Below are 14039 nucleotides of genomic sequence, written 5' to 3' on the forward strand. Positions count from 1 at the left end.
CTAAGTGTCCATCAGTAGATGAATGGATAAAGAAGATATAGTACGTATACACAATGGAATATTATTCAGCCATAAGAAGAAAACAAATCATACCATTTGCAACAACATGGATGGAGCTGGAAGATATTATGCTCAGTGAAATAAATCAGGCAGAGAAAGACAAGTATCAAATGATTTCACTCATCTGTAGAGTATAAGAGCAAAGAAAAAACTGAAGGAACAAAACAGCAGCAGACTCACAGAACCCAAGAATAGACTAACAGTTACCAAAGGGAAAGGAATTGAGAAGGATGGGTGGGAAGGTAGAGATAAGGAGGAAAAAGGGGCATCACGATTAGCACGTATAATGTAGGGGGAGGGAGACATGGGGAAGGGAGTATAACACAGAGAAGACAAGTCGTGATTCTATAGCATCATACTACACTGATGGACAGTGACTGTAATGGGGTATGTGGTGGGGACTTGATAATAGGGGAGTCTAGTAACCATAATGTTCATGTGATTGTACATTAATGATAGCAAAATAAATAAATAAATACATACATACATACATAAATAAATAAGAAGCTAGTGTGACTGAAGCACAACGGACAATGAGACCGGCATAAGATGAAGTTGGAAAGGTAGGCAGGGGCCAGGTTATACAAGGATTTATGGGCCAAGATAAAGAGTTTAAATATGGGTTTTATTCTAAGACCAGAAGAAAACCGTTAAAAGTTTTTGTATACTCACAAACATACTGTTGAATAAAAGAAGCCACATCCAAAAGTATGGGTGTATGATTCCATTTTTACAAAAGTACAAAATAGACAAAACTAAACTATGCTGTTAGAAGTCACCCTATCAAGTGAAAGGGTGGCAGGAACAGAAAGGGAACTCAATTGAGGGGGTTCTAGGTACTTGTAACAGTTTCTTGATCTGGGTGCTGGTTACAAGGGTATATCTATATACTTTAAAAAAAGGTTGTGATAATTTTTTAATATTATTCAAACTTTTAATAATGTTTTTAAAATATTACTCTGTCCAGATGGGCATACACATGCCAGAGAGGAGCACATACAATTATGAAAGGTCTTGATTGACAGATTAACCTGATAGAAACTGTCAGATACATATAAAATAAGGGAGGGGTAAGTCAAACAGCCAGTGAATACAAAGTACCCTGTTTATAAAGAATAAATGTTGAGTCTGGGAAGGGAATATGCAATAAAGGATGAGCTATGAATTTCTTAGAATGTAAGGAAGTATCTCTAGAAATTAAGAAAGGAATAGATGAAAACAGCAATGCCTAAAAAGATTAGCAATGCTCATTATCTTTTGGCTTATATTTTAATATGCTATTTTTAAGTTCTTCCTTTGCTTCCACAAACCCAGTACACTAGAAAGTAAAATGAAACAAAGATCCCAAACTTGAGCATCAATCATATCTGAGCTCAAATCAATGCTCTGCCCCTCACTAGCGCTGCAATAACTGCTCTGAGCTCAGCTCCCTCATGTATAAAGCAGATAATAATGACTACCTCTTAGAGTTATTATTTTCTCCCTGTCATCACCCAAAATGTTGAGTTGGTAGACTGGTATTTTAATTTAATTACTATTTCCTAACAGTATATGGAAAGCTGATGGTTGATGAGTTTCTGTTCTCAAGATTCAGAGGTGGGAGTAGGATTATAAATGGTAAACATATAGAAATAGAATGGATAAGGAGAAACAAGGAGTAAGATGTAAAAACGAGGCTTCTTCTAACAGCTCAGTAACAGAGGTTTCAAGCATTTTCTAAGACAGAGACTTGAGCTAAAAAACCAGACTACAACAGGTTTATGAAAAGGAAAAAATAATCTTATGTCTTCCCAGCAAGACACACTTTCTACCTAATGTATGCCCTTTATGGAATATTAGCTAAAACAAGATAGACAGAAACACAAAGAATATTCTGTCACAGGTGGAAGGCCTTCAATCATTTTATTGTATCCCCGCCCTTAAGAATTATTTGAACAACCATAATGTGTAAAGCACATCTTAAGTATAGCCAAAGACATTAAGTTTTATATTTCAGGAGATACCATTTCAAAAAGAAAACCAAAAAGTACAACTCCTTAACAAATTTTTGGCTAATTTTTCCCCCACAATGTATCCCCTGTCCTAAAAGTAACGAAAACCCAGTTCCTCACAACTTTATCTTTCCCCTGATCTTATAAGTGTTCCCATCTCTGCCTCTCTTATTCTTCCCATGCTTCTTACCATTAAATACCTAAGGTTTTCCTATTTCCTATGAAGTTGCACACCGATTCTCTCGTATTCACTCTGATCTCACCAGTCTGAATCTGAACACAGAAACTTCACAACATTCCCAGGAATCAGTCTGCTAACCAATACCAAAAAAGATAATGATAATGCACAGTTTAAACAAATGATGACAGATGCGGTGATTACATGACTGTACATATTTGTCAAAGCTCATCAAACTGTACACTTAAAATTGGTGAAATTTATTGTAAACTACACTTGAATAAAGCTGATTTTTTTAAAAAGAATGTATGCATTCATTCATTCAGCAAATATTAACTGAGCATCTATGATATGCATCAAAGTTCATACCAAATCTTTCAGCTTGACTATCTAGGTTCTACCTGTATGTAACGTGCTTTACTCACAAGCTGATACTGACCCAAAAAAGCTGTCTTATATGAAAAATAATTCAGTTTCTGGCCATGAATGTCACCTTAATGATGCCCTCAACAGTGGAAAGACATTAGCTACCCAATCATCTTTCATTACATAAACGAAATCTATGATCACCCAGGTACTCTTTATCTTAGCACAAATGCTTTCATCATAAGAAAAAAAGTATTAAGCATATATTGCATACAGGACATACCACTACCACAACTTTATAAGTTTGTCTTTCTATCGAAAACCTACAACATCTCAAAAGCATACTGATAACACTGCTGGAAGAAAAGGAGGCAACATTATTGGGGAATAGACTTAATTGACTTATTCTAGGATTCACAGTGACCCAGTGGCTGAGTTAAAGGTCTAGATACTAACACAGCATGCATAGCAAAGATAAGCATGGACCTTAGAAACAAACTTGGGTTTGAATTCCAGCTCCACTTCTTCCCTGTTGTATGCATAAACTTGGGGAACATCACTTTACCTGCTGACCCCCAGCTTACTCATCTGTGAAACAAGGATGCCAGCTACCACTTCACAGCATTATTGTGAAAATGATACAAGATATATACTACCTTGCACAATTACTGGGCACAAGGTAGGCAACTGCACAGTATTAGTGCCCTTTCTTAGTCTTATATTACAAAGAGTAAGAAAACACCTGTTAAGGCTAATTCACAATCCCTATAAGAAATGACAGGACAACAATGAATTTGTACTTGCTGCCTTCATACTCTAATCAACTCCTTTCCCCAACCCCCTATTTCCAGTTTTTCAAACGTTAAGTTACTATGTTTAGAAAAGTGATTTAATTTTAGAAACCTGGGAAATTCTTCTGAGTAAATTAAGCAAAACGTTAATCTGCCCCAAGGGGAATTCTGAGCAAAAGAATTATTTCTGACGAGAAGAATTTTCTATGAGGTTATTCAATTTAACCACACGAATGCCATCAAAGCTGCACACAAAGTGACAGAAAGCAATCTGGAACATACTGTACAGATTCTCCAAAGGGAAATATCCTCTTAAAACCCAAACCCCTCCCTCCCTAATCTGAGGTAGTAAAATCTTACTAGGTGATCTGAATTCCACCGGCTCTGACAGTAGGCCAGCTCCTTAGAGCAGAACTTGCAGCAGTTTGTACAATGTCCTGAACAAATCCCACCTCAAAAAATATCCCCAAAAGGCAGGGAGGTCCAGAAAGGACTTTCTACTCAATCAACAGATAAGGGACCAGGAGCTCAGAAGCACAATTATTTTCCCAAGGTCATTCAAGTCAAAAAAGGTGCGACAGAGAATGTGCACGCAATCTGGCTTTCCAGAGAAAACACTGCAGAATTTTTGGGGGGTGCCTATTCTCCTCCCCTCTCCCACCCTCAAGTGTGAGCACCAGTCTCGGCATTTCCGAAACAGGCCACAACAAGCTCTGCACTGTTAGGAAAGGGGCTGACGCGGTGAAGAAACAGATGCTCCAAAGCAAGATGGTCTTTCTCGGCTCGCAGAGCCTCCTCCAAGGTTATTAACAGAAACCGCAGGCACCTCGGAGAGGTCTCAGGCGGGCTCCGAACCGCCAGCGCGGCCGCTCCGGGACGCCGGCTTCCCTGCAGGCAGCCTGCAGGCAGCCTCCGCGACCAGAGGCCACCGGCCCAGAAACCGCACTTCATTCCTGCGCTTCGGGAAGCCATGGCTCCTTCCCGGCCCGAGCAGGGGTGGGGGTGCGCAGGAGGCGGGCCGCGCGCGCTGCGGAAAGTTCACCGAGCCGGCGGGCGGGGGGCGGCCCCGGCCAGGCTCACCGCGTCCCCCTGCAGATTCCACCATTAATTAGTCCTAAGGACTGTCTACTGGCAACTTAAACAAAGCGAATGCCTCGAATTCCTTCCCGGCCCAGCGGTCTGGCTGCGAGACCAGCATCCGCCGGGACGCGGGCCGGCGCGGCGGGCCGACAGCTGCGGCGACGGCGGGACCCCTCCTCGCCCGGCCCGCGCCCCAGCAGCCCGCTCCCGCAGCCGGTCCCGCACACCGGCCCGAGCGCTCCCCAACCTCCCTCCGCCTCCTCGGGAGCTCCCGGGCTCTTCCTGTAAGATCACTTCCTTCCTCCCCGGGTGCCCGCGGGCCCCGCGCAGCCCCCTCCCCGGCGGTCCCGGCCCCCTGCCCGGCCGCGCCGCTCCCCGCCCCCACCGGGCCCCGCGCGCCCTCCCCCAGCCCCAAACTCGACCTCAAAACTCTCCCCGCCCTCCCAAAGGTCCCCTCAGCTCTCTGCCCCAAACATTTCTCCTCACATTCTCGCTCCCACCAAGAAGTCTCTCAGATCCTTCCCTCCCCCTCCAAAAGAAAAATCTCCAACTCCAAAAAAATTCCCAAGGTCTCGCCCCAAAACATCTCCCCTTCCAAGCCCTTTCTCCAAAATTCCGCTCAAACTCTGCCCCCACCTCAACTCCCCACACACGCACCCCAACTGCTCCGGGGTGCGCCCGCCGGTTCTGCCTCGTCGCCCCTGGGTGCCCCGGCCCCTCGGCGCGGCAGACCAAGCACTCCGGGCACCCTCCTCTCCCCCTGCCTTCCTGCCCGCCCACCCCGGCCTCCCGCGCCGCTCTCCCGCCGCCTCCCCGCGGTCCCCTCACCTCGGCAGCTCCAGCCCGCGCTCCCGCCCGCTGAGGGATCCGGTGCTCCGCTCCCGGCGGCCGGCGCCTCCTCCGGCTCCCCGGGACTGACAATGAGGGGCGGGGCTTGCTGGTGACGCAAGTGTTCTGGGGCGGGGCCTTGGAGGGGAGGGGCTTTGTCCGCAGCCCCGCCCCCTTTGCGCTTGTCCCCTTCCTGGGACTTGGACTCTGCCAAGTTTTTATTGCCTGCCTAGCTAAGCGCCCAGAGTCTGTGCTAGGCGCGGTGGAAAATCTAAATGGAAGAAAAGACGTCCTGCTTTCAAGAGGGGCACTCTCGGGGGGTTTGCGAGGATTAACTGAGATAATCCATGTAAAGGTATTTAGCCCAGGGCCTGGTATGGAGTAATCACTCAACAAATACTACTTATGTTACTCAGCAAATGCGGAAAAGGAACTCAGCTTGGACCCAGGAGGCGTGGGTTCCAGTCCCCAGCTCTGCTATTAATTCATTGTGTGATCCTAGACAAGTCTTTTGCTATCTATGTTCCCCACTTTCACTTTCTTTAAAATGGGGAGGGTCAATGACCAGATGATCTCAAAAGTCCCTCTAACAATTCTAATACATAGTTCCTGTAGACCTACTATGTGTGGGGTCCACAGAAGTGGGGAGGAGGTCTCTGAGGGGAAACCAAGACCCTCAGCCAGAGACACCCTTTCCTACAGATGCCCTCCCACATACTAACACAAAGCTGTATTCACAAGCCAGGGCACAGATGAACTGAGGGCTGCTTCCTCTCTGACTGCAGCATAGCTGGTCTCTTGAGACATCTCTTGTGTAAGCTCCTTATTGCCTATGGAATAAAGGCCAAAGTCCTGGCTTGGTCTGATCTCCTCCTACCTTTAAACACACACACACATGCATGCACGTGTGCACGCACACACACACACTGTAAAGTTTATCCAAACTTCCCCTAGCACACCCACTGCTTTCCCACATCTGCCCCTTGCTCATGCTCTTCCTTTGCTTTCTCATCTCAGTTTACAACTCCTAATTTCTCCCAGCCAGAAGCCAACTCTCCCTCCTTAGAACACCAGTGGCATTGTGTTTAACTCTGATGTGAGCACAAACACGTTTTAACTTGTATCACATTGACCTTCCATTTGTTTCTTAGCACTTTCTCACTTCCTGAAGGTCAGAACTCACACATGTTTGTGGAGCTTAGGTTCTGATGCCAGAAAACCCTGGGATTATGTGCCCATGTTCTGGCCCATCCTAGCTGTCTTTGAGCCTCATTCTCCTCATCTGTGAAGTGGGGATGTTAATGTAGTTCTTGTAATGTTTTAAAATTATATAAGACACCATGTGGAAAGGACCAGGCAGTGTTCCACAAACAACATAGCTATCATTCTTATTTTCATTATTATTATCGATATTATTTCTATCTCCTAACATCCTGTGCCTCCCCAGTGATAATCCACCCAATCATTTAATAGTAGAAGACTTTGAGGTCCTGAGAGAAGGAAGAAGCTCACTGAAAGCAGCCCTGCAGAGCAATGCCACCAGAACAGGAGCCACCACTCCAGCGCTGAGACCCCAAGCAGATTCTGCAAAGTCACATGTGATGCCCCAAGGTGTCTCTGTCACTTGGCACTCCTACAAGCTGAGGACAGCTTCAAGTTCTCTCTGCAAGATTTTTGCAGTAGATGCTGACCCTTTTCTCTCTCATGCCTTTCTCCTCTCACTTTCATTAATGAGAGATGGATCTGTGTTAAACTGCCCTTGGCATCTTCACAGTCCTCTAGGAGAGCTGCAGCAAGGCCACTGGGCGTTTCCTGAATGCTGGCCTGTGGGAAGAGGGAAAGGGTTTGGGGTTCTGATTAATTTCCTGCACTGCAGACAGGCAAATGGCTATTCTGAAATGCCTGAGCTGGTCCTCAAGGGCCCCTAACAAATTGTGGATTATTTTTAGAATAGGAGATTCAAAAATGCCACTTCCCATAAATGTAGGCATGGCCACAGAATTGCTGCAGGCAAAGAAAGGGCCTTTTCTGAGTCCCTCCTATGTGCTGATGCTGATTCCAAGCATTACAAACCCCTGGAAGAGAGAACCCGGTACATACAGGGGAGTTTCTGAAGGCAGAACTTTCTCCCTGGGACCCATGACTCCGTCAACCACTTATTCATTCATTCACAGCAAAAGCTTTGGCACAGGACAAATCAGGATTCAAATCTAAGCTCCACCACTTACCAGATGCATGACTTTGGGCTTTCAAGTTTCTGCACCTCAGTTTCTCACCTGAAAAAAATGGGGATATTAATGGTACCTGTCTCATACAGTGACTGTGAGGATTAAATGAAATAAACATATGAAAGAGATTAGTTCACAGGCTGCACCTGGTTCATGCCAGGATATGGTGACTGCTGCTACTATGTCAGCATGTCCTCCCAGTAAGACTCCTCATGTGCTGGCTTCTGGGCCAGGAGTGGGGCTAATAGTGCTGACCTCAAGAATCTCAGTTGGCAAAAGGAATGTGGTAGATCTTCAGTTCTAGATACTTCTGCCATAAGCATCTTTGCAGTAGACATCTCTGCTGCCAGCATTTTTGTTGCATAACTAATTGGCCATAAGGCAATTTTGCTGTAAAAGATTAAAAAATAACTGGTTGACAGTTTGGTTTCATTTCTCCATTGACTCAGTATGCCTATTTATATATTATATAAATCTTAGCCCTCGTGGTCAATATGGTGGCACAGTTTTGATCCCTCATTTCCCATAGACCTTTGGAACATCTATCAGTGAAGATGTGACAATATGCCAAGAACAAACAGCAGTGTAAAAGCCTTCACAGAGCAAGACAAAGCTCAGTTACAAATACACATCCGAGGATTTGGAAACTGAGACCTCTCTTAATGAAGAAGAGACTGTAATGAAAAAGAAAAAGTGTGATGCTGAACGAGGGGATAAATCAACAAGGAATAAAAATGCACACTATGAATGAAAGACTTTGAAGACAAATGTTTAGGGTACAATCCACAAATAAAATCAGTTATTTGTGCAATCCTGCCATGAATCTATATATATTTTAAGTGGATTCAAATGTTTTGTATTTCACAACAAAGTCTTTTTAATTTTGTTATTAATTTCCATGTTTCATTACATCTTTTTTAATGAAAATTCCTCTTTTAGTTCTTGTGATTTTATCTTTCATAACAAAATCGCCTTATGGCCCATGAGTTACATACAAAAATGTTTGCAGCTCAAGTGCTTGTAGTAAAGATGCTTACAGTGAAAATACCCAACACCAGATTTTCATAAATAGGCAAGAAAAGGTGTCTACTGGATATTGTTAAATGAAAAGATAAGTTGCAGAAATACAGGTGTAGTAGGATCCCATGGTTTAATTGATAATATACTTACTATATGCATTAAAAAATGGAGGATATAGAGAACTAATATAAGGCTTCCACCTTTTTGTCCTTTTAGATTCGGTTTTCTGTGTGTGCATGCATGTGTGTGTGTGTGTGTGTGTGTGTGTGTGTGTGTGTGTGTGTAGCAGAAACTTTAAGAAAAGACTATAAATTGCTAAGAGGGAAGGGAAAGGGATGAAAACACAGCTACAAGGCCTATCTGCGGCAGTGGGTACCAAACGAACAGTACAGACTGACACAGAAAGTGGCATCTATTCTTATCCCCCATTCACACATGTAGAATAGGTTCCATCTCTTCTTCAAGGCAGTTCAGAAAAAGCCCTCGCCAGACAATTCTCATCTTCTTCCCTTCACTCCACAAGCTCTTAGCAGCGCTTGAACTTTCAATGCTATAGCCAAAGGCAAGATTCCTAACAGAATTCCCAGGCACCCTAGAAAGGCCAGTAGGAGAGATTTTTAAGCCGGAAGGATTTTTTTTTTCTGCTCCCAGTCCTGTGCCCCTCCCTGACCTCCCAAAGACTAACAACGTCAGTATCTTATATCTACTGAGCCTAAACTTGCACTTTCGTTTTTCCTCATTATATCTTTCTGCAATTTAGATATTTTACAAGGAGCTTATATTACTTGGTCACCAGAAAAAAAGCAGTAAAAATATGTACAAAAAGAAAGTTAACCAAGCCTGGGATTGGTATACTTTTTGTTGGTTTGCAACAGTAAATTATAACAATGTGGCTGAGGCCAGTGCCAAGTTTCATCAGAATCATAGAAAGTAAGAATGGGAAGGGATAAAATCACCTTCAGTTTCTCCCACCATCACCTAATAGTATGATTTTAAGTTCCCTCATAATTCAGGTCACCCATCAATACATGTATTTCATTCATTCATTCAACAAACACTTCTGGATTTGTTACTACAAATTAAGCATCATACGTGTTATTTTATACATACTATCTCATATAGGTAGGGGGGTTATTATTCCCATCTTGCAAATTAAGAAAATAAGGCATAAGGAGGTAAAGCAACTTGCCCAAAGTCTCACATCCAGTGGGATCTAAACCAAGACTTTCATAACATCTAAGTCCCATTTCTGAAGGCATTGGGTAAATTCCTATGCAAATGAGCTATTAGCTCAGGAGCGAAGCCATTATTGCTTGGGTGGCCTTGGGCAAGTCACTCAACTCTTCTCAGCAGCAGTTTCCATCTCTGTGGGATAAGGGTATACACAGCTATTTTATATAAACTGAAACACACAATACAAAGGGAAGTCATCATATCAGCTCTTTGAGGACTGAGTCTCACTCTTCTTTGGGTCTCTTGGTGCTTCCCCCACTAGTGCTTATCCCCCATTTGTGCATGCAGAACCACCACCCTTGCAGGGTCTTATTATTCCCCCCACTCACTGAAGACCTACTCAAGAACAGGAGCTATGCTTTATCATTTCTGATCCCTTTCTGCCCCAGTGCAGCACACGGCATGCATCCCTCTAATCCTTTACTCTTTTATTTCCTAACAAATGGCTGAGAACCTAACATGTGCCAGGCTGCACAGACTATGAACAGCCAAGGCACCTGCCTTCTTGGAGCTTATGACTGGTGGAGTTCAGAGACAAGACAATTTAAACACAATTAGTTACTTAATAATAATTGTATTAAGTGCCACAAAGTATCAAGCCAGATGCTCTGAGGGCTTGGAGGATGTAGAATGAGAACCTAACTGAATCCAGGACACAGAGAAGGCTTCCTAGAGGAGCTGGCCTTGAGCCTCAGAGAGGCTAAGAAATTTGCTCAAGGTCACAAAGCTGGTAAGTAGAAAAGCTGGGATTTTAGCCCAGGAATGCCTGACTCCAAAGCCCATGCTCCATCTAATAGAGATATCTGCCTTTTAATTCCTGCATCTTATTCTGCCCTTACTCTTATTGGTGAGAAGGGAGCAAAGTCTATTTAACACTGGATGCTCTAAAGCAATGTTTTTCCAGGGCCTCCTTTGAGAATCTGCTGAAATTCATGAACCACCTCCCAGGAATTGCATGTATACAGACAGATCCACAAAATCTTGCCTATAGTTTCAGGGTGTTTGTAGGCACCCTAAACCTAAACCTAAAGCCAGGTTTAGAACCCACACCATGGAGGACCTTACAGAGAGATTCTCAGAACCTCACCAACAGACACCAGGGCCCCATAAGGACCTCAAATCCCCAGACAGACTCCCAGGCCTCTATAGAAAGATTCTCAGGTTCTAGAAGAAAGTCTTGGGATCCAGTAGAATCCCGAGTCCCTCCAGAGTTAGAGCAGAGCCCTACAGAGGTATTCTCAAGATGCTGTAGGCTGAACCCTCCTGAACCAAGAGCCTGCGCCTGGACCACGGATTCATGGCACAAAGTTTAGAGTCAAACAGACGATGGGTGGAATCCTGGCCTTGCTGTTTATTAGCTATGACCTTGGACCACTCACCGACAAACCCTCTGGCCTCGGCGTCTCACCTCCCAAAAGAGAGGGTTGGACACCTCCCCGGCCCAGCCCGGGCGGCGTGGGCTCGGTGCCGCCGGCTGGAGCGATGGCGCTTGTGGGACTCAGCCTCGGCGCTGCGACCGCCCAGGAGTCGGGCTGCAGCGCTTTCCTGATATACCAACGCGCGGACGGCACCAGGAGCGCGCGCGGCGGCCGAGGGAGGCACGTTTGCCGCAGTGACAGCTCCGCGCGCCGCGGGCCTGGGAAGCGGCGGGGCCGGCGCGCTCCCGGCCTTTCCCACCCACCAGGCAGGGCGTTCCCGCCAGCTGGCTTCCTGCAGTCGAGGTCAAGGGAGGGGGGATGTCGCTGAGGGGCCACTGGGCCTGGCAGGCCTGGTTCCTGGCTTTCTCTCCACGTTTCCTGAGCAGAACCGGCGGGGGGATGGGACCCAGCACAAACCTTCCCGGGAGCGCAGCCAGGAAATCGCGTCCTTTTTCATTCAGGTTTCTCCTCTGTCCCCAAACGGTGCCAATGGCATCTGAGTCCTTACAAAGTGAGTATGATGTGACCCGCTTTCGCCATAAGGAAGCTGAGAGACGAAATGGCAGATCCCAGACCCCAAAACACAACAAAATTCCAACCCCAGGTTTTAAGTTTATTAACTCCATCCTATGGATGAGAAAAGCGAGACTTTAAAAAAAGAAGGGATTTCCCAAGGTCATAAAAATACCGCCGCCAGTAAAATTAAGTCCTTACTACTACATACCAGGCACTGTGCTGCAAAGGCTCTAAATGTAATTGTGTCACTGAGTCCTCAGAATCAATGAAGATAACTGTTGCGGCTATTTCATAAGTAAGGAAACTGAGAACCAGAGAAGCCAAGTGGCTTCTCTGATGTCACACAGCTTTAAACCAACAGAGCTAGGAATTAAACTCCAGTGTCCTATTTCCAGAGCTCAGACCATTCCACTACCCTGAGGGCCAGAACCTCGTCTCATTCATTCTTGGGGTCCCCAAAACCCCACCTGGAACTTGGAGCAAAATGCGTGCTCAGAGAAGACTATGGAACCTAGCACAGAAGCTCAAAGTTGGAAGGACTGGTAGGAATTGTCTATCTTGACTCCTAGAATCTTCAACCAAGTGAAAATTCAGCCTCTGCTTGAATACTTCCTATTATGATGAACTCTTTCTCTCCCAATAATAGCCCATTCCCCTCTTGGACAAATATGTTTGGTCCTTAATGTAAATACTCCATTTTGCTCACGGTTCCTTGTAAACAAAGGAATACCTTTTCCATCCTCATGGCCACAGTATATATTGCATGGTACTCTTAGCCATTTTATAAGGTTCAATAATTTTAAGTTCTGTGTGAACTAGAACAATGTCAGCTGTTAATTAACCAAAGATGTTCCCCTTAGGTGTGTAGAGTTGTTTCAGAGAAAGGCAGCCCAACTTACATCTTCCAGCACCCCTTGCAATTAAGTATATGACTAGTTTTCACCAGTGGGATATGGGAGGAGACAACATATCAGACCAAATCGAACTTAAGAAGTATGTGTGCTTTCTTAAAGCTCTCTCTTTTCTCTCCCATCTGTCAACTGATGCCAACAGCAGGGTGATCTTAGAAGCCACATATTGAACATGGCAGAGTCTTGGTCAGCCTGAGTCTTACTCAGTCATTTGACAGAATGGGGTAAACACTGAACTAATTTCATTATATTTAGACATTGAAATTTCAGGATTTCTCTCTACAGCAGTTAGCATAACTTAACTAACACTGGAACTAACTTGGGTTCATTGTTATATCCTCCACATTATGGGGTATGGTATTGGTCCCACAGAAGATGCTCAAAAGACATCCATCTAGTACCAACTGTACCCAGCTGGCTCAGCTGGTCAGAAATAGTCTCTGTTCATTTTATTGATGCATTATGTCCTGCCTATTCCAAAGAAGGGTTTTGAGGTGGTTTCCATTGCAGCCTCAAGCCTATTTGATGGATAATTAAAGAGCAGGCATCAAGGAGTAATGAAAGCCTGGTCCAAGTGGGGAAGGAGGAAAGAAAGATGAAAATTGACTAATGATAGCAGAAAGGTTAGGCTAAGTTTTCTAGGGATAGAAACTATGACAGAGCAAAAACCATGAGTCTCCTGGCAGTCAAAGCAAAGAGGGAAACAAGATGAGTTGCAAATTATATGGGGAGTGTTGAACATGTGGTTAGGTGCATAGACCCTAGAGCCAGACTGCATTGTTTTGAAGCCCAGCTCTATCACATAGTAGTCATGACTGCAGGCAGTTACTGACTTCTCTGCGCTTCTGTTTCTGCATCTAAAAAATGGGGATGCTATAATAGTAAAACTCTTCTCTTAGGGTCATTGGTAGGATTAAGTGAGTTAAGACAGATATAGTTTTTATAACAGGTCTGTCATGTGGTGAATTCTATTTAAGAATGAATTATTGCTAGTTTGATTGGAAGAGTCACATTAGTGATCTTGGAGAGACAAATTTTCCCCTGCCCTAAACTCTCAGAGGAATGCCTTATATAAGGGACCCCCCCCCAACTAAAGTGATGGACTGTGCCTAATCTGAGCTTTATAACTGCTGAGCCCTATGTCACGTGGTTATTTCTTTTATTGGCTTGTGGACCAGACAAGCTTTGGCATCCTACTCACTTAATTCTGGGGCAGATTGCTGGGGGTAACCTAGGGCCCTAGACACCTTTCTGCTGACCTGTCCACAGAACAGGTAAATGTTGTGGTGAGGAGCAAAGGAGTTAGTGTTAGACAGACTCCGGTACGTTCGTTAACCTCTTCAAGCCAGTTTTTCCATTCATGCTGTAGAGACAGTAACAGATAGTATCTACCTAAGAGAGGTGCCATAAGGATTACAT

General features: G+C 44.7%; 1 protein-coding gene across 4 annotated transcripts in view; it reads right to left on the reverse strand.

Moving 5' to 3' along the window:
- LUZP1 (leucine zipper protein 1) overlaps nt 1-11361 on the reverse strand; it is an 82873-nt gene extending 71512 nt beyond the window's left edge. The window contains exons 1-2 of one of the 4 annotated variants that reach the window (XM_073233382.1): nt 11155-11361; nt 7523-7570 (exon numbers count right to left, since the gene is read on the reverse strand). The gene's annotated coding sequence lies outside the window, so the exon portion shown is untranslated. Of the gene's footprint in view, nt 1-4212; nt 4717-5294; nt 5401-7522; nt 7571-11154 lie in introns of those variants that run through there. The other 3 variants (XM_073233384.1, XM_073233381.1, XM_073233383.1) reach the window with 3 other exon arrangements.
- Nucleotides 11362-14039: the final 2678 nt, after the last annotated feature.

The sequence above is a fragment of the Manis javanica genome, chromosome 4 (genome assembly GCF_040802235.1).
Source record: "Manis javanica isolate MJ-LG chromosome 4, MJ_LKY, whole genome shotgun sequence".
Classification (NCBI taxonomy): Eukaryota; Metazoa; Chordata; class Mammalia; order Pholidota; family Manidae; genus Manis; species Manis javanica.